We start from the raw sequence: 25,556 nt of genomic DNA, 5'->3' as shown, positions 1-25,556 counted from the left end.
TTATGAACAAACCCTTTATGGAAGACTACGGTTCTGATTCATATTTCAGTCATGGTCCCCCTTTCCACCTTAAAGCCATATAATGACATCAATTTAGGAGAAAAAGTGTCGAAACTTAGCATATGTTCATTTCAAAATTCTATGATCAACTGTAATTAGAACTTTGAAAAAAAAAAGGCCTATCCTTGATTAGGGGCCCACCACATTTTTAATGGCTCTGCCATGAGCTCAGGCCCAATTTATTCAAAACCATTTTTATTTGCTAGTTCCATGTTCATTACCTCACAGAACCCCAGTAAAAGAAAGGCAGAAGGCTTAACAAGATAAGTACTGTCCTCACAGCTCAGCTACTTCTAAATGGACTTAATCATCAAAATATATTTGTTCAACCAGCTTCTAAACCTGAAAATATAAGCACAATGAGTTTTTAGATGTTAAAGGACAGTAGCAAAAAGGAAAGGAAAGGAAAGGAAAAGAAAGAAAAGGGAGCAGGGAGGGAATATTAGAAGGGGGCATCTTGACCAAAAGAGAAACTGGATTGTCCAATTGTCTTTTTGAAACAATGAGTAACCTAGTTTTCAGGACAAATCCCAGCACTGGAAACTATGGTGTAACTTTGGGCAAGTTATTCAACCTCTATTGGCTTTTATTTCTTAATCTGTAAAACAGGGGTGAGTTTCAGACACCAACTGCTTTCTGCATCCCTACACTGCCTAGGATCTTTTAAAATTTATTCCGAGCCAAAACCTCACCCACATGCCATCAGTTATTTTCCCTCCTTTTTCCTGTCTCCTTTGCCTCTGCAGAGAAATAAAATTAGCAGTCAAAGTTAAACAAGCCCAGTGGGCAAGACAGACTTTGGTTTAAGGAAAGGGATGGAGTAAGTTCTGTTAAAGTGCTTATTTGGCCCCAAAAGGTTCATTGTTGGGATACTACCTCCCACAACTAGCCCCACTGGAATTTTTCTCAGGAAAATGGAGAACTGTTTTAAGATAGACATGCCCTTTAAGCTGGTCTCAAATCAAAATAAATTTAGGATATTCGAAAACACCCTACAGGATTTTCCCTGTGGAGCCTAAATAAATCACTGACCAAATTTTCCAATTTATGCTCTGCTGCTAAATGGAACTTTATTTAAGAAATCAAGCTTTAATTTCTACATCTGAAAAAGGAGTATAGGTAAAGTTCTTCACTTTATATTTTCACCTTTCTCTCTTTATGGTAGCATTCATTCACTTGATAAAATTTAAAAGAATGCCATTTGAAAAAAGACCATCCTTAGAGAAGAAAATTGAAATAGGATTCAAATTTCCAATAAACGTGAAAGTCTGCTAACGACAACACTATATCCCCTCGTTAGTGACTTTGTGGGTCTTTTAAAAAAGGTATCTTTTAACACATAATTATAGATGTATTAAGAATATCCCCAAAATATACACATTATCAAAATTTATAAAACCATGATTATTTTCACACCTAAAAGATACATTTCAGGGTTCCTTTAAATTGTTAGGACCCCTATTGTATTTAAAGTATTATTAAATCTATAAAAATGTATAAAAATAATGTTTTTAGCAATTCATATAATGGTTAAATGAGAAATTGTATTCGTTTGTATACTATACTGTCTACACAGGCTGTCATTTAACACTATGAGACGTTTGGTTTTCAACAAGAACATCAGGAATGCTCAGGAATCAGTTTTTAGATTTCATGAGCACTGCTGTATTGAATCTACGAATACTCTCAATGGATTTTAAATGCAAATCAATTATTTAAAGACCAATAACAATGGATATGCCATGAAATTGTTATGTTTCATGGCAGGTCATAATAGGTAAGATTGAAATTTTCATTCAAATAATCTTTCCCACCAAAGAGTTTCAACTCTCAAATAAAAATATAAACAAAAGATTGTTCACATCAACTGACTTCCCCAAGGCATTATTCATTATTAACACCAAACTTTACAAGACTTAAAAAAAATATATTACTGGACTGATTCAGTGTGGCAAAAGGGTTTGTTCCCCACAAAGGAAATGAACTTATGTCCCACACAGTTTAATTAGCATGTAGTAGCTTGTACTTCTCAAACGGAGGAACAGTCTGATTCTGGAGGTGAACTGTAAAGCAGTCAAAATTTGCATATACTGGTGGTTAAGAGCGCTAACTTTGCTATCCAAGTTAGACTGAACCAGAGTTCTGCCACTTAATTAAATCTGCCACAGTGGGTAATTCACTTAACCATCCCACGTCTGGCTTCCTTTATCTGTAAACTGAGTTAAGAAATACCTCATAGCAAAGGCATGGGGGTTAAAAGATCCATTAGACAATGTTCTTCAACAATTAAATAATTATGATTACTATTACTACTTAGAACCATCTGACTACTCAGAAAACTTGAATTTTACCTCCAGCTAAAAATTATTTCTCAATGGAAAAACAAGAAAAAAGTTTTCAATTTATTTTACATGGTGTAAGCAATAATTATTGTACCATGTCAATACTGCACTTTGGGGCCCTCAAAGCTAGATGTTATCATTTAACGTAATAGGAACCTGGCAAAGATTTACTGAATTAGGGAAAAAATAATATAATAGAAAAAGTATAGGTTCTGAATCCGGGCTTTGACACTTAACAGCTATGTGAACTTGGCAACTTATAAGCTTCAGGTTTTTTGGGTATCTATAATATAGGCAGAAAACCAGGGAATATTATAGAGTTGCTGTAAATATTCAAGTAAGCAATTCATCAAAAGGTACTTAGTAAATTTTTTCCTTAATTTTGAGGTTATAGGGCAAGAACGGCATTGTTTTTCAAGCCTAAGTTTCTGTTACATAGCAGTTTCAACTTTGCCCTTCTATATAAAGTGAGTTTATGTTAGTTAAAGAATAATATAAATGAAGATGACTTCAGGTGCAATAGTGAATATATTTTATCAACATACCCTAAAAACAAAACAAGTGATTCCCAAACCTTGCAATGTTATTAGAATTTATGAAGCAGTTTTTGTAAAATATAGGTGCCCGAATACCAGTTTAAAGAATCTGATTTAGGATATCTGGGAGTAGAACCTAGAAATCTGCACTTTAAAAGACCCCGCTGATTATGATGTACAATAGCCAAGGGAAGAAGCATTTTCTAACATTTTTAGACCAGCTCAGACCCAGGATGCCTGAGTTCCAGCCCAGACCTATTAGGGATGAAGCTCAGAAATTTGAATTGTAACAAACACCCTAGGTAATTCTTTTTTTTTTTTTTTAATTATTTTTCTCAGTTACAGTTGACATACAATATTATTTTATACCGGGAGGTGCCAAAAAAATGTATACATATGACTTCAATTCATCTTTTGTTATCGGTATATATTATCACAATTTTAATACAGGTTTTTCCTTTCTTAAAATGTGTATACATTTTTTTGGCACCCTCTGTATTAGTTTGAGGTGTACAGCGTAGTGGTTATACATGTATATCATTTATGCAGTGATTCCCCTGATTAGTCTCATACCCACCCGGCTCTACACATAGTTGTAGCACCATTATTGACTATATTCCCCATGCTGTACTTTACATCTCCCTGACTATTTTGTAACTACCAATTTGTATTCTTAATCCCTTCACCTTTTTCACCCAGCTCCCCAACCCTCCTCACCTCTGAAAACCTTCAGTTTGTTCTCTGTATCTATGAGTCTGTTTCTGTTTTGTTCATCTATTTTGTTCTTTAGATTCCACATATAAGTGAGATCATATGGTATTTGTCTTTCTCTGTCTGACTTATTTCACTTAGCATAATATCCTCTAGGTCCATCCATGTTGTCACAAATGGTAAGATCTCATTCTTTTTTATGGTCAAGTAATATCCCATTGTATATACATACCACATCTCTGTTATCCAATCATCTATTGATGGACACTTGGGTTGCTTCCATATCTTGACTATTATAAATAATGCTGCAATGAACATAGGGGTGCATGTATCTTTTCGAATTAATGTTTTAGATTTTTTCATATAAATACCCAGCAGTGGAATTGCTGGGTCATAACGTAGTTCTATTTTTAATTTTTTGAGGAAACTCCAAACTCTTTTCCACAGTGGCTGTATCTAGATAATTCTTAAATACACTAAAGTTTAAAAACCACTGGACTAAAGTCCAATACTACAATATCAAAAAGGTATACACAATTTTTTCATATTTGGTTAGTTTAAATGTTTTACCTTCTATGTTAATAAATATCACTGTCAAAATGAACTTAAGAATGAAGGGTAAAAATATTTATTTAAAGAAAACACTAACGGTAAGCTCAAAAGCACAATCATTATTATTACAGGTTGTTAAACCAAAACATAGGAAATTGGGCAAACATATCAAGTCATCTTCAGCGAGCCTACCACCACTGAGAAGCACCCAACTAAGAAATTTATGAGTTTCAGTGTTTTTTTAAATTTGTGTCTTTTGCTTTGACTTAGGTTTCTATTATCTATTCCTTCTTTAATTAGAGCAGTAATAACAATAAATGTTATTAAATTGACATAAGATTTTACTATTTATAGAAAAATTCCATATCCATTAACTGATTTAATCCTCACAGTAACCTTGTGAGGTAGACAGGAAGGGCAACATTTATCATTACGTATTTTGCTGCATATAATGTGCACTTCTTTGCCCAAATTTGTGAAGGGAAAAATAAGGATGAGCATTATACATGGGTAGTACTAATTCCGTATCTATATAAATGTTTGTAATTCTTTTATATGTGCTTATGAGTTAAAAGTTTAACTCTAGAAAACAATAATTATATCCATATGCAAAATAATACCATGGAATAATCAGTTCTGTTGAACTTAACAACAAACTTGCAACGAGGAAGAATTCTTGGCCTTCTATGATGCGTAAATATTGTAAATTTGTTACCGGTACATAAAATTTCTTGTACCTTGTATCTGTTCTTGTGTTTTGTAATCATTTGTTACATAAAATTTCTTGTACCATATGTTAAAAAATAAATGCTAAAATTATTTTATAATACAAAAAAACAAGTACCTAAATGTAAACAAATAAAAATTTGAATTAAAAAATTAAAACGAAAGATTTTTTTTTTCCCCTGGAAGTTTGGGCCAAAAACGTGGGTATGCATTATACATGGGAGTGCATAATACACAGAAAAATATGGTACTTTTCTACAAATAACAAAACCAAGCTTTAAAAAGCTTAAGCAACTTGCCCAAAGTCATACAGTTTGGTGGTGTTTACAACAATATAAGGACTAAACACCCCAGATGTAAATACCATGCAAAAATCTGAAATTTAAAACCTAGCACTCATTTTTAAGTGTTACAAAAAATTCAAAATAGCATGGAAGAGTCTCTAAATTTTAAGTAGTCTACAGTCCTATACCAAACCATGGGTTTATCTTGCTACTTAAATTTGTTGTAGTTTTACTTATTTTATAGTTAAAGGATAGAAGGCAAGTGGAGCTCAATTAAGCAAAATCAAACAAAAAAAATTAAAAACAAACAAAAAATTAGAATGCCCATCAGTTATAATACTATTTACCTTTTCTATTTGCAGTTCAACATTGTGCCTCAGTTCCCTCTTCTGAAACATGAGATATCAAATAGTACTTCCAAAGGCTAGCAATTTAATTTTCAGCTATCATAGTACTTTAAAAACTGTTAAACCAAATACAACTAGAGTAATACTAACATGTGTCCAATACCTATAAAAGAAACCCTTAGTCAAAAGTACCTTAAGATCAACTAATCCAGCCTGCTCATTTTATACATGAGAAACAGACCTAGAAAGATTGAATATCTCACCCAAGACAACACAGCAAATTTCTTGTAAAGCTAGAACTAGAAATTATGTATCTTTACCTGAAAGTCAACTACCATATGCAATCATGAACTGGCAATATATTGGTTTTCATAATCAAAAAGAGAAACCGTCACTTTAATATTAGAAAAAGTACATTTATAAAGGGATATTTGGAAATGAGGTGCTATCAGGTGTTCTTCCAAAGAGAAAAGCCTCTAAAATTACTTAAAACTCAAACAAATAAAAATAAAACAAATGAGAAGTTATAAATCAGCCAGACATAATCATTCATTCCGACCTCAAACATTTGAGTACCTATGGACTGAATTCCATAGAAAGTTCTGGAAGCAGTAGGATGAATAAGACAGACACCATCCTCAAGGAGCTCACAGTTTAGTTGGATGATATGCTTACAAACAATGGCAATACAATGGGAAGCATGATACTATCAAGATATGCATATAAAAGTTGCTCTGCGAGTGTGCAGGAAGGAGCACCTCACTGTCTGAAGCAATTGAGCTGAGGCTTTGTAAGTGATCAGAACTAGGTGAGTATCTGCAACAATCCTTGCCTTCATCATTCCCCATTCTAAATTGAACACATCTGTGTTTGTGCCAGGAATTTTTTAGTATATTTTTTATATACACTGGCATGAGAGAAAGGGTAAAGTGCACTCATCCTAACTTCTCCTTGGGTGGCAAAATTTTCCAAACACATTAAAACATAAATTTTTGTGCAGCTACTGCAATATCAGAATGTGAAACAATTTGCCAAATTTTTGCAAATGTCATATTCTCTTCCCTGGCTCATGCATCAGTAACTTTCACAGCAACTGGGACACAAGGTGGCACTGTGGTGCTGACATTCATTTCAGGGCCCTTATTAAAAGGACAAATTGGAAAGAGGCAAAAGGCCCTACTGTGACAACTAAAATCAGAGTTTTAATACTGGCTGTCTAGGTCTACCAGCATCAATAGTAGCCAAAGAAGCAAATCAGTTTGCATTTCATGAATATCACATCGTGCCTGTATAGAACATATTCTCTAATGGCCTCTGCAAAATGTCATGTGTGTTTTCATAGAAATGTCCAAAGACATATCATGCAGCTTTGCCAGTAGAAAGTCAGAAGTGAGATGTTTACTGTGTGCAAGGCCGTGGACATGGACCGTCTCTCCATCTAGTGGCCAGTGGGGAGGAACAGAACCATAGTAACCATGTTTTGCTTCATTCAGTTAAAAGCAGCCCTTTTATCAAAGCACCCATAGGCAATTATGTCACTTTGACAAATGACAATTTTTGGTTTATTCCATTTATTGAATCATTAAATAGACCCAATAATATATTATGACATCCACTTAAGCTGAGAGCAACCACCACCAAAAAAATTAAAGTACGTGTTGCTTTCTCAGATCACCTAAATTACTTTTATCTTTCCATCATTACCAACCTACATATCTCTCCATATAGGTTTGTGATTTATAGGTAGAAAATGCATGCAGAATTACCTACATATAAAGTTATTTAATAAAAAAAATAACACATTCTTTAAAATAAAAGTAAACCTAAAAAGAAACTTCCCCCTTTGTTTTACAGGCAAGGAAACTAAGGAGTAAAGAGATTATGACTTATTCAAAATCATATAGTCAGGACTAGAAACTTGGCCTACAGATTTAACCACTTTAAATCCTTTTTAGCATTAATTAATGCCTCCTGCTCTCCAAGGCAGTGCTTCAGTGTTTTGTTTGTTTTGTTTTGTTTTTACCACACCATAGGGTTTCTCTCAACATACTAGAAAAATAATTAGTTTCTAAAATTTTAACTCATGTATTTTCATGCTAAATTGATAGGACTGAAACTATTGCATATAAGTCCTAGCACATCTTCATATCTATGGCTATATTCTGAGCCTGTTACAAGAAAATGAATTTGTGAGTTTTTTTTAACTAATGAATTAGTCACATTCATTCAATGTTTAGAAAGCCAAACAGTGAGTGGGCAGGGAATGGAGCAGAATGTGCTGGTCAAAACTGCTTCACAAAATGGTTTCAGAAAGCCATTTTGTAAAAGGAAACCTGAATCCGTTCAGACTGAAACGAAGTTTATTATTGTTTTTTGTTTTGTTTAATATGAAAAGTATTTTACTTTATTTTGGGACAGGAAAGACATACATAATTACTTATTCACTCAATCACTTCATCCATCTGAATTAAACTCATGATGCTGTTTTGCGACATGCCTTGGGACTGCTTTGTTGGGAAGGCTTCTTATCAAAACAAATAAAATATGTCTACCAACTATGAAAATCTGCTCACAACTCTAAACACTTAAAGCTTAAAAGGCAAAAAGTATGAAGAACACCTGGCAGTCAATGTATTAGAAATATGAGATGTTACGACTTTCTCTTCTATGATCGTCTTTTGATGGAACCACTGAGTCTGTCTTGGAGTAGAGAAGGAGTTTAGGTAACTCTGTTTTCGATGGGAATAGGGAGAAGATGGTGCTGTCAGATAGATAGGTTGGAGGGCTTTTATCGAGGGTTGGAGAGAAAGTATTTCTCTTTCATTAGACTTATAAATTTAGAAGCTTCAAAAGCTCCCACAACCTCTACCCTCAGCTTTACTTATATTCTGATCTCCATTTGCTTGTTAATGGTCTCTATTCTCCCCTGTAGAGATGACACAAGGGGATAAAGATTACTGTTGGTTTGAGGAATAGAAAAAGTAAGAACTATTTCAGTTTTTTTGCCCAACCTAAAGCCCAGGTGATACGTGCAAACGACTATTAGGATGGAGACATTGTTAAATATGTGCAGACCCAAAGTACATTTATAGGGAACAAAAGAAATTTTAGTGTGTCCAGAATTTTTTTAAAAAGAAAAGAAAATATAATAAATCCAACAGTATAAAGCAACCCTTGCGACTATATTTGCTTCGTTCATATTTAAATAAGAAAAGAGAGGACCATATTCCCACTATTTAAATATCTTGGTGTCTATTAGGTTGGTGCAAAAGTAATTGCAGTTTAAAAGGTTAAAAATAATTGCAAAACCGCAATTACTTTTGCACGAACCTAATAAATAAGGGGTTTTGTTTGTTTACAATAATAGCCATACAGTTTTCATATACATACATACATCTGCCACAAAAATTACATAACCTAAAACATTGATAATGTTCTGCTAGGACTAATTATTTTTCTGAGTTTTAATGTGGTACTTGAGCAAACTGACATTACCCTAATTTTCTCTCAGTTGCATTTCATTTACTAGAAAGAATCTCATACTATAAAAGGAATTTACCAACAACAAATCACAATTTGATTACAACAGTAATTCAGAGAACATTTCTGAAAAGAAAGGTAAAAATAGTAAATATCCAGACTCATTTAGTTAAAAAAAAAAAAAGGAAACTAAAGCCTTCTAAAGATTAAAGATTAGAAACAATTAAAATTTAAATTCAAACATGGTTTTTAAAAAAGTTTAGATTAAGAATTTCCAAAGAATAAAATAATTCTATTATGAATAAGATTTGTAATTATTGCCCTTTTTAGTTTCACTTTATTGGACATCTTTTTAATTTATAAAAACCCCAAACTCCATTACATAGCTTTATATTTACTGAACGCAAATCCTTACATTAGTTATTTAATACAGAAAGTTTTCAAATAAATTCTTATCATTCTAAATGCATAATGTGTAATATGTATGTGAAATTCATCATACCGACACAGAAATATTCAATGATAAAATTACATCTAATATCAAGAAGGTAAATGATGCTATAATTACCACCCTCTCTAACTGAGTTTCAAAGGTAAGCCTGAATATTCAGAAATTAATAATAATATCCTCACTTTCCACCTGGTAACTAGATGAGTCAATTAACTCAGCCTTTGCTTCTTATCTCAGTATTCTCACTTGGAAATCAGGAGCTAACTTTCCCTAAATTAAAATGGTTATATAAGGGTTGCATTGGTTAACTGAACTGCAAATACCCCAGGGCTGAAGTTTCAGTTGAGTGTCAAAAGATTCCAGAAAGGCAAGCTCCATGTCCTCAAGCTGATTACTTTCAAGTGAACTGTAGAATCACCAAAAGACTTGATCCTGGAGTAGAAAAGAGGTTATGAAGCTGCAGTTGAGCATAATTTTTCCACAGTTTAGTGCAGAAATAGCATGCCACTTAGTCATTATTACAATCGAACAGCTAAAGTGGTAGAAAAGTCCTTTTTTCTTATAGACCCTCAAATGTTTCCAACATCTGCTGTAGTGGTTACACATGTATGATAGTAATAATAGCTAGCATTACTTCTTCCCACAGCCTCAGAAGCTTGCCTATGTTGAAATTAAAAGAGCTCAAGGAATATATTTTGTATACATTAAACATAATCGACATCCATGGTATTTGGTGATTAAATATAGTTATGTTACAGGAAAACATGAATTCAGGCATTCCCTAGAATTTCTAGGATATAGATATTGCCCTTGAGTTTTTGGTAAACAATTAAAAGGATTTTTCTAGTTATTAACATTGGCTGTAATTCCTGAGGATTCTACAAAACGCTAGAAATTACTTAAGCAATGCAAATGAATGAAACATAGGTTTTCAAGAAAATTATAAGTTTCAACTTTTGCTAAGTACCTAGGAATCCTATACTTCACTTGAAAGTTTGGAGCAAAGAATCAAATGACCAAGGCTGACTCTAGTAGCATTGTCAATAAGACCTAATGCTTGTATTAGGTAACCACTGGTTTATACGATATGAAAAAAATCATTTAAAAGGGCTGTTTTCTAATTTAATAACAACTCTTGCATGTACACTCTTGTTCACTGCTGGTGTTTATTGTCCTTGATGTAGGGTGAACTGTTCCTATGTAAGCAATATCTGATTTTTATCATTTGCTTGCGATAGTTACACAGCCATATAAATGAAAATAACTTAGATTTTCTTTTCAGCGCTATGTGACTTTTCATGCTAATTTGATCCTCACTGGTTAAGGAACTTAAAATGGTTATATAAGGCTTGCACATTATTTTACTTCTTTGGTAGAAGATCAGTATATTTTCCACTGAAAAATGTAGTTTGCTAAAATGTGTATCTAAAGTGGCTTCCAAGACTAGTCAGCTCTAGTATCCATTATCAACTTTTAGACCTACAGAGGCTACCGTTGGGACTGAAGAAGGCTGGAACTGGTGGCATAAAATGCCAACGTCAGTCCTTCCTCTGCCAGAAAGGATCACTAGTTAGCAGTATCAGTCAGATGCTGCTTCTACACACCTTGCCAGACCCTGGGGCAACACATTTGCTCAGGCGCTGAACTAGCTTCCTGTGTGGCAGCAGGACCAGCCACTACTCAGACTGGGCAAGTCCATGAACACATTCACTCATAATTTCTATATTTACAGAAAGCCAGAACATGTGTAGATAATCACACAATTGGATATTTATGAAGTGCCAGATTTTATGAATACGGGAATTTGTTAATTAGCACAAGGACTAATCATTAAAATTCAAAAATAGATAAACAGGAATGCCATTTATTTGTTCACATTTCAGGGGAACGTATGCAGCTGCTATCCTTTTGATGAATGGCTTCTGGAAAAAATGTGAAAAAGTAACCTCAAGTTTTGAAATCTTAATGAGTAAAATCCAGGAAATTACTATACAGTCTTTTTATTAAAAAGAATCATAGTGATTCTCCTAAAAAAAAAAAAAAAAAAAGAAGAAAAGTTGAAACCATCATGTGCTTGGCATTTGAATTATACTGTCTTGCATTCCACTGTTTGGGTCCTTTTCAAAGAGCCAAAGCTGATTTTCATGGGGTAGGAGTTAAAAAGCGCGCGTGAGCGCGCGCGCACACGTCACTCAGTACCAAGTTGTTTTAGCTACAGGGCATGGCAAAGTATGAAATAACTGCTTTAGAGCACTTCCTCATGTGGGTGTGTTAGATAACTGTGTGCTCCAACGTTAAAATGAAACACACTGTGACCTGACCAAGACTTCAGGTTCTCAACAGGCAGATCTCATGTGCTGATAGAAGAGCCCACCATAAACCTGCAGGGCGGGTTAATGAATTTTTCTGGCACAAGCCTTTCAGCTTTCCAAACTCCTATACAGCAGAGCACACTGGTTTTAAGTTCACTTATGCACATTTTACAATGTCCTGCTGTATTTAGATTGTGACAGTCCTTCCCAGAAAATGCCAAGATTATTTCCATACTAAAAATATTTTAGATCTACTGAAGGCTAAGAATTATAATTTAGAAGAAAACATATACACATTCTAAAAATCAAGCCAACCATTAAAATGACTACGTTTTTACTTTCTTTTCTTTTTTCTAGAAGGTTAAAAGAAATTTTCATCTTCCCTTAAAAGCCTCTCCATTTTTGTTTGCTTCTGGTTAACATAAATATGTTTAACATGAAATTTTTAAAATATCATATCTGAAGAGAATCTGTGATTTCTTTATCCATACACGAGACTATGTACATAAGTACATATATATGAACACAGATATCTCCACACATACATGTGTGCAGAAAAAGAGAACTGTTGATCAAGAGATACGTGCAAAATGTCTTTTGAAAACAAGCGTAGAATTTTTGATAGTCCTCACAATGTTAATATAGAAAATGATAGACAGGTGCATGAGACATGCACATTTTTGACATAGCTATTTGTTTTAGAACAAATTTTTTAGTTAAGAGTTCTGAAATGGAGAAAATCACATTTGAAACACCATACACTGTGTACCATGTTAACACATTCAATAGACTCCCCCAAAAGTTCCCCTTTAGGAAAAAAAACCTCAACAGGACCTGAATATACTTAGTATTTGCACCACTCTTGGTCAAAGCTGACTTTTCTAGCTTAGAAAACAGTTTAGGAAATATAAGTAAATTAAAAGTCTCCAAATAAATTTTTTAAAAGAAAGGAAAAAAAAAAGACTTTTAACAGCAAAAGTTCACAACCCTTTGGAATAATGGATTTTTAATAAACATTTTACTAGGTTTGAACCTTGAGAATGTGTTTGGGAATCTGTTCTAGCGTCCCAGGTGGGTTAAGAATATTGCTTTATGGACTTCTTTGTGTTGTCAGAGAGGCCTAATGGAATTAAAAAAAAAAAAAAAAAGAAACTGCCACTTCTATTAAATAAATAATTTACTACGAAAAAAGTGATTGTTATTATCAAAGATTTCTATAGATCACCATCTATTTTCTATCATTGCTCATGTATACACTAAAAATATTTGTGTATCTTGCTGTCTGACTTAATTTTTATCAAATGAATAGCAGTTTACTTTCAGACAAATCTGAATAAAACTCCATTAAGGAGTCCATTTCAAATGGTCCAATTTAACTACTCCTTTGAATTTTGAAGAACACTGTTCTGGGAAAACTCTTCAACAATGTCAGCTAGTTGTGAAATGCAACTATTCCCACCATAAAAAAGGAAAAAATAAAGAGAAAAAAAGCACCACAAAACTATGTTTGAAATAACAAATACATTATTTATAGCCTCCAAAATGTTAAATACTTACAGTTGTTGCAAAAGATAGCCTGATACACTTCACAGCTTCCACTTTGTTAAAAGATGGCCAGCCCCCCACTCCTCCCTCCCCAAACACAAATAAACAGTAACATACTAAAAGGAAACTGTCCTAGGATAAAAACTGCTTGTTAAAAAAGTTTGCATTCTTACTAACCACAGTGATATATATCCCTATAAAAGTCCATCTGCAAAGTAAAAGTTACAAAACAGTACCTTATTGCTTTCGAAATACACCCCCCCAGATGTGATACAGAAGAGTGTGTGATGATAAAATGATTACTAGATTCTTACCCGCCCTCGATGACTACCCCTCACCTTATGGCCAATGCCATCAAATAAATAAGCTACAAAAAGTATTCAACCTGCTTCAAGGATTTAAACTGTAAATATGGACTTTAAACTTCAATGTGAAACAAAGAACAAGAGTCTGACTTTAGTAATACCCACACTGGCACTGCAGCTAAAACTCACTGGCACGTAACTAGCAAAACCCAGTTAGCAATAAATAAGGACAACATGATATATAGACAGACAGATGGAATTGCATAAACAGATAAGAAAAGCAAAGAGACTAACAAACATACGGAGGGGTCTGCTTTAAGAGTGAAAGATACTGATTTATTTGGTACTTCAGTGAGAAAAATAGGTTTGTTTGTAATTATTTTTAAAGTAATTAAACTGAATCACAAGGGCACACCCTTAAATAAGTAGGAAGAAAATTAGCAGAGGGTAGGCCTCCTATAGATGTTCCAAATTTTAAGCTAGCAGTAGCTCTGTCAAACTTAAATCTGGATATTAAAATTCAAGGGAGAAAGAATAAAAGCATTGGGGGCTGAAGGAGATGATAGGTAGAGGGGGGATTGAGGAAGCAGGATTTTTTTTTTTTTTTCAAAGTTGTCTGCCCTACCTTCTTCCCCAGCGCTGAGTTTCTCTTCTCATAATCGGTGTCTCCCTGGAAGTACAGTGTGAGTGGTAATGACTGCCTGCCTCCCTAATGAGTCCATTTTCCTGCTCTTGATGTTGTGTATATACACACACTGCAACCTACCTTACAAACCACAGAGACGGGAAGAGAGAGAGAGAGCAAGAGAGAGGGAGGGAGAGGGGGGACAGAGAGAGAGAGAGAGACAGAGCAAGAGAGAGAGAGAGAGAGAGAGAGAGAGAGAGAGAGAGAGAGAGAGAGAGAGAGAGAGAGAGAGAGAGAGAAAAGAAAAACAGAAAGAAACAGAGAGAGAAAGGCACAGACAAAGCCCTCCTACCAGACAACAGACAGCCTTCCTTCCCCTATCCAGCAAAAAGCAACTCGTGTAATGCAGCAACAGGTTCAGTATTGCCAGACTAACAGTGAAAAAGGTATATTCTCTATATCATTACTGCTTGCAAATAAACAGTTTAAGAGCAGCTGGCTCCACCTTCTTTATTTGTGCTCCACTATGAGGAATGTATTGTTTCAGTTCTGGCACACAGTACACGTAATTATCATAAATAACATTTTTTGCACATTAGCAAGAAATAGTGAAATGCATAGCTTATTTGTGCAATCTTTTAAATTTATTTTTTTAATGTGAGAAGAGTATCAACAAATCTGCTCTGACAAAAGCCCAGTAATGATTTTAAAGTCAGAGCAGTCTTAAAGGAGGCTCTCAAAGAAAGACTCCATACAATAGGAAAACTGATCTCAGACAAAACTGATAACTGCAAAGAAGAAATCATCGCTTAGTAAATAAGTCAAGACCATATGCAAAATTGCAGACAAAAACAGAATTGAGTTTAATTAAGTAACTAATAAACTCATACTTTAGAAAAAGGCAGATTGGATTGTTATTTGAAGCATCTATCTGTACAAACATCACAATGCAATGTACTCTGCGTGAACAGGTGCAATGCATATAGTACATAATGTTACAACAACAGAAATAAATCTCATAAGGAGCTTCCATCACAAGCAGGACAAGATTTCATAGAATGTGAGTCTGAAACCATAACAGAAATCCCTTGTTCTTTTATCAGAAGGGAAAAATAAGAATAATCAACGCTTCTAAACATACCTTCCTTAAAAGGAAAAAGAAATGTTTCTCTTTGCCTGATTCCTCTAACCGTTTTTTTTTTTTTTTTTCACATGCTAGAACCAAAATAATGCAGAAATTATACTTCTCACCCCATCACGGGCTCCCCACCCCTTTTCCCCATTCCCAGGTGCCTTTTCTCCCATAAGTTTATTTGCAAAAAAAATAAACTTAGAATATATTTGCAGCTATGGAATTACAAACATCAGAAGATAGAACTAGTTTCAAGCCCTTCTCCTTGTCCCCAATTTTTTTTAAAACTAGACACTGCTTGTTTATCTAGACAGTCACCTTCCTTAAAATATTTCTATACAGTTTGGCTGTATGTCATTGAGATGGGACTTAAGATACATTATGGAGGTCAAACATTCTTTTAAAAATCTACACACGCAAAAAAAATACATGAGTGGATCTGACCTAATCAAAGCCTGCATTTGGGCATCAATAATTAATTGTATATTAAGTATATTAATTGTAAAATCATCCTTTTATATGGTTGAATGTTTCACCATGCTTCAAAAATTAGAATGTGTTTCTTTGCATAAACAAAACTAGTTTACTATGTAAGCGTCAATTCATTTAAAAGTTAGTTTTCAGTTAATAAAATAACTTAATTATTTCAGTATATAACTATGGATTGACTGTATCTTTACCAGAATTACAAATTATTTTTAGAATGTCAGTTAAATCTTGGGTCACGTTCAGAACAGAGATCAATATTGTTTTAGCGATTTTAAGGGAAGATAATTTATAGCAGAGAAATTAGAAGGGCTATGTCCAGCCACACATCATACAAACTGTCCTGGGACAAAAAGTCTTGACCCTCCACTCTCATTGTAAACCATCAGTTCTATTCTATGGTGCGGCAGTTGTGTTTTACCCCTCTCCAGGGTGGGTGCTTAATAAATAGGTGACAGACACACACCAAAGGGGATGTAACTGACCCCTACTTTTGGTCACATGTCTTGAGAAAAACCTTTCTAAAATATACTTAGTGTACCTAAGACCAGCATGCATCTCACCCCTTACTGCTCAGCCTGGCAGTTCTGTTTTCCTACTATTGCCCTATTGTTTCTCTGAGGCTTTATTGAAATGTATGAAGAAACACGCCACTTAAAAAAACACAAAAGCCTCACAGCTTGACAGACTGATTCAAATTAGATATTAGTATATCATGACTTTTTGAAATAGGGTTCTAGATATTTTTGATCTGTTTGGTTTTAACCCAAGGAGAATAAGAAGACAGTCTGATTTCTACAAGCATGAGTCAAAAGGAATGTAAAGGACCATGAAGGTTATTCACCTTTTCTAAAGAACAACTACCAAGTTGAATGTGAAAAAAAGAAAAACAAATATTTTGGCTTAGTGAAAAATGCACAACATCTCAACACTTTCTCCATATCTGCACACTTTACTGGATTCCAAACACAGTAAGTGGCACATTCTTAGTACTTTCTGGAGTTCAAGATACACCCTCCCTGCTGGAAATGGAGATCTACGTAATTGAGTTAACCATAGCACCACATGAAACAAGAATCCTAGTTGATTACCAGATTCTGTACATTATAAAGTTATTCAATTATTTAGTATGTTAATATGCCATGGGGCAATTTCATCCTGCAGAAAGATCCTGAAGTTAGAGTTAAAAACTGGTTTTATTCTCAGCGTCACCACCAGTTGTTTGTATACCCTGGGCAAATCATGTTACCATTCTCAGCTTCCATTTCTTTATATAAAAAAATAATGAAGTTAAATTTAAAGGAAGGACTTGAACTGGACAACATGATGACGGTGATGACAGCTAGTGGTCAGGTGCTTATTACGTGCCAGGCACACTTCTAAGTACTTTCCATGTACTAAGTCATTAAATCCTAATAATGACCCTATAAAGTAGAGGTTATTTTTAGTTGCATTTTCCAGGTGAAGAAACAGAGAGGTTAAGCAACCTTCCTGATCACACAGCATAGCAGCAATGGGATTTGAACCCACCTGGCAGGTGTAGAGCTCATGTGCTTAATCCCTTTGCCATATTATCTCCCAATATCTAATAATATCTAAGGCCCCATTTACCCATAAAATTCTGTGGTTATGAGTCAAATCCAACATATCCTGGTCATTCTTCACCATACCTTGATTACTAACATAGCACAGTGCAAACTTACTTTTATAACATTATACCCAAAGCTCTCATTATATTTGGGTTAAGAGTCTAGCAACAAGATTTGAAAGTTTACGTAATCCATTCAATCACTTTTTTTTCCAAATATCCATAAATATGTGCTTCCATTTGCTTGAACTGGAAAATAACCAGTAATCAATAAAACTACCAAATTATAAAGCCTACTTGCATTATATATAGTTCCCATAGATTATTCTCCTAAATGCCCCAAGTCAAGGGGAAAAAATAATAATCTACATAGTTATTGAAGGTTCCTTAGTTCGAGTGTCAAATACCTAATTCTGATGCAAATAATTGTTTAAAGAACTAAATGAATATTAAATACAATAAAAAAAAAAAGTCCTTTATCCCATAGCCTGAGAAAGGCATAGAAAAAGCAAGGGTTCAATTATAAATGATTTGTAAGAGATGCTGAATAATATGATCATATAATTTTACGCAGTTGGTTTTAACTTTGAATTATTTGGAGATATATTTTGAATATTTTGATACTAATGATTCATTTTGCAAGAATTTACCTTTGCTCTAATCTTTGTGCATTAACTAAACATATATCAGGGTACTCATTATGTGCCACACACTATAGTTGGGGGTAAAAAGTGAAGATAAAACATATGATGCAGCTTCTGCTTTGGAAGACTTCACAGGCTGGTGGGGGACAGATACGTAAATATTAGTGCAAGCAAATAATCTTACCCTGCATATTATGATATCACATGAAATGCAGTGTCGGAAACTGTGCTTCTCCCTCAAAAAGCTAAAATTTAAATTCAATGAAATAAATATAAAACCTAAATTTAAAATGTGCTATGAAACCTTTTTTAATTAAAAAAAATAAAACGTAGCTTATGAAAGAGGTGTGTGTGCATGTGTCCGCCCACTCATGGAGCAGGGGGAGGTGTTGAGGTTTGATTGGAGACGGTTTATTCTTTCACAGTGTGCTTTGTAGATCCTTTGAGTATATTTTATCCATTGTCCCCTAGTAAAGTGTCTTCTACAAGTACACAGTACATTTTCTTCTTACATAATAGTAGAAATCAGTGATAGCTATTGCCCTAGATCACAGAATTTCATTAATTTTAGTTACAATGTACTTTACTTTGATCAGAGATTGGTGTCTTGGCTAATGAATACTTCCAAAAGTACTTAAAGGGTTAAGGCATTTTTTTTATTTTTTTTGAAAAGGAAAGAAAGTGAACTAATTTCAAAAGCATTTAACACTATCCCAAATATATTTTTGCCAAGTCCTTTCTCAGGTTATCATTGATGGTTTTATATTATGTAAGGCTAAACGGGGGAAATGTTGAGATAGTTTAAGACTGTTCACAAGAACATTCCCAAAAGATATTTTTATTGCCCAGATTAAAAAGGAGTAAAAATTAGAGTTGTTGCAATGATGGACAAAACAAGAGTTTTCAGCCTTAGTAAAGGGGATGGAAAAGCAAAGTCTGGGATTCGTGGATCAAAATGAATAAGCGCTACACTAACTACTGACTTTGTCATTGAGACCACTTTCATAAAGTGAATTATATGTGGCCTAATGAGATAATAATCCATAATCTTGACCACCTGTTTTAAAATTTTATCCCATCAGTCCCCCAAAAAAACTAGGAGAGATTGTAGATAAATTGTAGTTTACTAATAGTAGGCCAGTAGTATGATCCTTATATGGGAAGAGAGGCATGCCAAATTTCAATTCTAGTCAACAAATTCTTAAGTTTAAAAAAAACACAAAGCATTACATGTAAACTACATAACTGGGAGTACTTTTATTATGCCTTATGCAGTGTTGTAGTCATTTATCCTTTCTCCACTGGACTGAGGAACCAGCAAGAACAGAGCGTCTACTTACTAAGCTTTGTCAGCCTGATACCTGGTAAACACCGAGAATATTGTTGAAGCTCCAAAATGTTTTCTTGAATAAATGACTAAATGAATGAATGAATGAACAAATGAATAAAGCAATAATACATGGGATTTATAAACCTTGGTTAATTAAAAACTTTAATAAATTTGAATTCTAAGTCTATAAACCTGTAACTAGCATTTTAAAAGTGTATTAAATAACATGAAACATATTACTTTAAGATCTTGTGAAAAAAATGGTTATAATAGGGTAAGTGATACACTTTACCTTTGATGTATATTTGAAAAATGTCATAATAAAATGTTGAGTAAAAAAGATATTGCCTTATAGCTAGCAGAATTTTAATTCACATCATCTCTGAGAAAATTCAGCTTGCCTTTACATTTCATTTACTCATTATTTCTTTCACATCTACAATGTAAGTGTTCAAGTGTAGGTCTGGTGTTTCTCATAGGAATGGAACCGTCTCCTTTGAGGAAATCACTTTGGTAAGCTGGTTGGAGTCAGAGAGTGGGACTTGAATAATTTTTCTTGTGGGGTTAAAATGCATTGCATAAGAAATAACAATTTGAAGGTAGGGGAGCACAGAGATGAGAAGAAATGAGAGGAGAATAACAGGAAAGAATGGTAGGCAGTGAAATAGTCTAAGAAGTTTTCATTTTGCAATGTAAATATTCTTCTTCTCTCCAAAACTTCTAGAAAGCTTGTTATATTCTACAGCCTTGTTTAGTAGTGTAATGAGGAATAAAAGGATGGGAAAACGAAGGTACTGCCATACTGTCATGGCTTTGCAAACACAGAAGCTTCTTAATGAGAAAGAAAACACTCCAGGAGTTCCAAGGAGTAACCAGTGGTACTGTGAACAGTGGCCAGTAAATGGCAGATAGTGAGTGGTAAAAAGTCAAAAGCATATTTAATATAGAATGACTCAGATAGGGATATGAGTCAATCACCCTTTCCCACAAATGTACAGAAGAAATACGGCCACGTCAAGAGGCATAGAGATTAATGTCTAAATTACAAGATTGTTATGAGTATTATTGTCGTTACTACCTCTGTAAACTGATCTTAAGTGATATATCAACAGAAATGTGGGGGAAGAAAGTACTTTCATGACATAATTGCTAAGTTTTGAATAAAATGATTAAAAAACATAAAAGTGTCATTTGCAATATTGCCTTGCTTTAGAAAAATGTTAGACATATATTACATGAACTCTTGCTGCTCCCTGCTCAATCCTCTCTCCTAACAATCTAGAACAGTCCTAGGAACTGTCTTTAAAGTTTCAACACTTACATAGTAATTTATTCATATGTACAGGTTATACTAAATATGCTATGCCAAAGAAACAGAAACTGCAGAGTGTGTAATATAGAAAAAATAAAAGTCACATAGAAGATATCAAAGAGGTGTCTTAATTGCCATAGATGCTGTTTGTCCAGCAGATTGGTGAGATTACCACTGTCCTGCCTGGTGACTCAACATTGAAAAACTCACTCTTCATGTTCTTCCAATCTAGTCAATAAGAATGCATTCTTAAAGTAAGTTCATCACTACTGTTTGGGTCAGAAAGTGTGCTTACTGCTACATACACAATCTCCTTGAATCCTCCCAACAACACTGTAAGAAAGGTAATAGTAATGTTTTCATTTATAAATAAGGAAACTGAGGTCCAAAATCACGTAGCTAATAAGTGGTAGAAGTCAGGCCTAAACTCAATCCAAATGGAATTTGTGAGATAGAGGGAGGGGCTTGACAAAATTACTCCAAAAATTTTCTAGAAAAAAAACAACTGGTGAGATTAGTAAGAAATTTTGGAAGAAGACTAATAGTGGGGAACAAGTTTGAAAGCATTCTCCAGATAATTTCAATACCTATTTTACATATATTTGAGAAAAAGTATATTAAGTGTCTCAAAGTAAAATTTAAAGAGAGGGAAACAAAGAGAAGCAGCATACAAATAAATTTTAAAGTGACAAAAGAAACGTATCATGAACCAGTTTGATTAAAGGGTTGGAAACATTAATAGCAATCTGTCCAGTAATTTTGAAGCCAGTTATTAATAACAGAGTCAGCACGACAGCAGCTTGCTAACTCCTCTGAGGCAACAGACCATAGGGATGATCCAAAGTGGGTACAAACAATATCTTTTAATTTTATTTAAGAAAGCTCATTTTACCCCAATAAGTTATATGGTTACAACCACAACCTTTTAAACATTTAAGATCACATCAAGTTTTGAAAAAGAATCTACATAAAATCTCAACATTCTTCATTTATACTAATAACAAATACAGAAAAACCTCGTTAATCAGAATATATACATTCAGATTGTATACCGTATCAGATACGTTTTACAGGATTCTTGTAAAATAGAAATTTTTAAATGAATTAAATTTTATTTTAATAATTATGTTGGGTATTTCAAAATTATCAAATAAATTCTACTTCATGCTGAAAATCCATAAATTTGGACTTATCACTAAATTAAATAAGATGTCCTACTCTTTCAAACTGATGACATTTACCAGTTATAATGTAGTAACTGGTCCTTTCACAACACAAATAATACTCCAACATCATTTAAACTGATGTAGAATATGAACATAAAACAAGTATCTCACCAGATGAGGAAATAGTTTTATTAATAATCAATGAGAATAACACTGCCCATAATTAAATCTGTATTAACTATGAAAAGGGGTATAAATACATCATCATTGTGAAATTAATTTTAGAAAGTTAATGGTCTGAGACTCCAATACACTTCTTATGATGTCATATCTAAAAATCTGTAATTGAAATAAACTGCAGACCACTCTAACATTTTAATAAAATTCATGTGGTTTTTGCCTAAAATAATTAAACTTCTCCACCAATAAATGCATTTAGTTTAATATTCTATCAATAATTAATTTGTGCTTTAGTAGTTTAATCAGATATTTAGAATGTTTACAATAAATTATATTTTATATTATAAAATAAAACATTAGATATTATAAATTCTGAAGTTTTCCAGGTGCCACATTTTCATTATTACTATTATTTTAAAAATAAGTATATAGAAATAAACAATAAATCAGAGCAGTTTTGGGGCAGTGGTGGGTGATGGGCAAAATATTTATAGCTGATAAGGCATGGGCATATACCAATAAGAAACGTTATTGTAAGTAGTCAAAGTAGTAGACTGTGACTAAATGATATATTACCAATATGTGCTTCCTGAAAAACAACCCCAGTTTTAAATAACAAACCAGAATCCGAATGCTAAAACAACACCATTTGAAGTAAGATATGTTTTACCTATACTCTAGAGCAGTGGATTCTTCAACTTTCAAAAATTATATACCCCATCAGTAAAAATATTTTTTGAACTCTGTGTAGATCATTTGTCTGTTGGTTCTCAACTCCATTCCCTCTCCTGCCATACCCTCTTCTGTGGTGGCACCTGAAAACTACATTTCCCAGATTGCTTTGCCAGAATGGGAAGCACTGGCAAAAGATCAGAGAGAATATTTTTGCTTGGGCTTTTGACACTAGCAAGCTCAGCAATGGTACTTCAGGAGCCTCTGCAGCACAGAACTCTTGGGATCTGGCCGTCAGGACTGCTGATTGTGCAGCAATGGTACTGCAGCTGTGGAACAGCAGCAGCCATCCCAGATGACTGGAAGCTTTAGCAGCCTTGGCAAGTACAACAGCTTCAGTGGAACTGTGGACTCTTGGGCTCTTGCCGTGTCAGTAGGAGTGCAGGCACCTGGCTTCCTGCAAAGCAGTGGTAGTGGTGATTCCAACAGCTACAGCAGCAGCAGCACAGGCCTTGTAAACTCTGGGTAACAAAACTTTCCCTTGTTTTCCATAGGTACTCGTTGCTAAACAACATTGTCACTTTCTTTCCCTTCCACCAGCCTTTGCAACACTTTTGTAACAAATTCCCTGGTGGAAAGTCACTGTTTTGAATCATATCAGTTTTATTGACTGGGCACTGATTAATATAAGCCTACATATAATTATTTATAAATTATAGACATATACTACTACTGTATTATAAACACGGAATAGATGAATAGGCATTTTAAAGGATGAAATAAACAAGAATTAAACAATACTTAAAATAAATTTTAATTTTGTTGCATTTATCAACAATTTTAAAACATTTTTGCTCTCACTAAAAAACAATGTTTAGACAGAGTAATTTGATTAAATATTTGTCACTTTTTATATCTTGGCTTAGTTTTACGCTTTGTGAAAGTCTTTTGAAAATCTCATACTATGTTCAGGTTATCATGATACTTAGCTGTAATGGTTGTCTGTCATGGGGGGGGGGAGGGCAGCAGAGGAGGGGAAAGCCTCACAAAATAGATCCAAATAGAAGAGAATCACTAGCTGTGCTTATTAAATCACAATACGCAGTTTTCAGTCCCAACCACCAATTAAGTAAAAGCTTTTGTTGACTACTAAGTTTCCATCTTACCAGATGTCAGTCAGTCATTAAGAAGTATAGGTAACATTTATAATTTTTAACAAAATAATTTTAAAACTGATTTAAATATTTCATTTGGAAGATTTTAAAACAAGTTATAAAATTCTGTTCTAAGTATTCAAATAGTTTTGTACAGTTTTAAATTATACAGAAACTAGAGTTTTACAATTACATTGGTTTTGGCAACAAAATCAAAATATAATGAAAGTAATTACATTCCATATGAAAATGTTTTCTCCATAAAATGGGTCTTTCAAAAAGCAGTTACCTTCTCAAACTCAGTCACTATCATTACTTTAAAAAGAGATAAAAATATATGTTATAGGGCATAGTAATGTTAGGCACCTGTCATCACAGAAGAGGTCAGAAAAAAAGAACTCTGTCATTGGGTAAAAGACAACTACACGGCTGCCATATATTCGATACTGCTTCTCAACAGTATGCCACTGACTAACCAATGAACCTCAATGCTACAAACAATATTCATGGCTACTCTCCATCTTACTACAAATTATTGTAAAGATTCTACTAAAATTTCAATATTCTTCCAAATTTAATTGTTTTCTACTACACATTCAATCTTTTATTTTAAAAAAATACAACAAATTTATCATGTCCATGACATCCTACAGTACTTATGTATACTTTTGACTTCAATTGATTTGCTAAAATAGCTTGCTTACAAATGATAAATGAATGAATTTCGTATGTAGAAGCACCTCTGTAACATTATCTGGAAATCTTTTTTCCATTCCAATTAAACAAACCACTCCAACATTCCAAAACTATGTTAACATAGTTTTTTCAGAATGCATTGTTTTACCTATGAGAGCATTTTGATGCTTAGCTGGTATGTTCTCCAATAATCCTTTTAGTGATTCATAAAAACGTAGTTCTTCATATTAAATTAAACCTAACAAATACTATTGGCTGAAATATTAGAAATATTGGTACTTTTATTTAACTGTATAGTAAACCTTTCAAACTGAGCAATTTGTTCAAATACTTGTTCCTTTAAATTTTCAGGAATGTTTTCTATGCACCTTCTAATAGCATTTGCTGACAAATAAATATGATATAGTTTGTTGCTATATTATTTTTCATGTATTATTTCGGGTGTTTTTGCTATTGAGGGAAGAACAGTGTTTCTAATGGTATATGTGTTTGTCTTTTCCTAGTCAGTTAAAAAAAAAAATCCCCAAAAGTATTTTAAACATTAGTTTAATGACTTTGTAAAGTCGGGACTGAGCATCATGTGACATTAAACATTGCTTGCTTCATGATCTGAATAGATTTTAATGCCTTACCAATGAGATGGCCTTCCATTATCTCATTCTCTATACCTCAAGGTACACCATACACTAACGGTGAGGCTCATCCTTAAAGAGAGTGAATATAAATCCACATTTCAAACAGATTTCTTGATCATTACTTTTGGTTCACTTATTGTCCAATATCATTAAATCATTGTTTTTACTTTGTAACGTAACTGACAAAGTATTCTTAATATGTATTAGAGATATTCTTCTTTAAATACGCTTGGATTACTGTTATCTTTATTCTATTTTTTTTGAGTTGTCTGTTTTATAAGAGTT

General features: G+C 33.6%; 1 protein-coding gene across 7 annotated transcripts in view; it reads right to left on the bottom strand.

The window, feature by feature from the left end:
• ZBTB20 (zinc finger and BTB domain containing 20) overlaps window positions 1-25,556 on the bottom strand; it is a 777,577-nt gene that overhangs the window by 722,886 nt on the left and 29,135 nt on the right. For 3 of the 7 annotated variants that reach the window (XM_019734852.3, XM_074331601.2, XM_074331586.2), the window contains exon 1: window positions 14,277-14,435. The exons of the other annotated variants lie outside the window; for them this stretch is intronic. The gene's annotated coding sequence lies outside the window, so the exon portion shown is untranslated. Of the gene's footprint in view, window positions 1-14,276; window positions 14,436-25,556 lie in introns of those variants that run through there. 7 annotated transcript variants of the gene reach the window in all.

The sequence above is a fragment of the Rhinolophus sinicus genome, chromosome 17 (assembly GCF_057876585.1).
Source record: "Rhinolophus sinicus isolate RSI-liver-muscle chromosome 17, RSI-T2T, whole genome shotgun sequence".
In the NCBI taxonomy this organism is placed as follows: Eukaryota; Metazoa; Chordata; class Mammalia; order Chiroptera; family Rhinolophidae; genus Rhinolophus; species Rhinolophus sinicus.
This window is presented reverse-complemented; position numbering and strand designations above follow the sequence as displayed.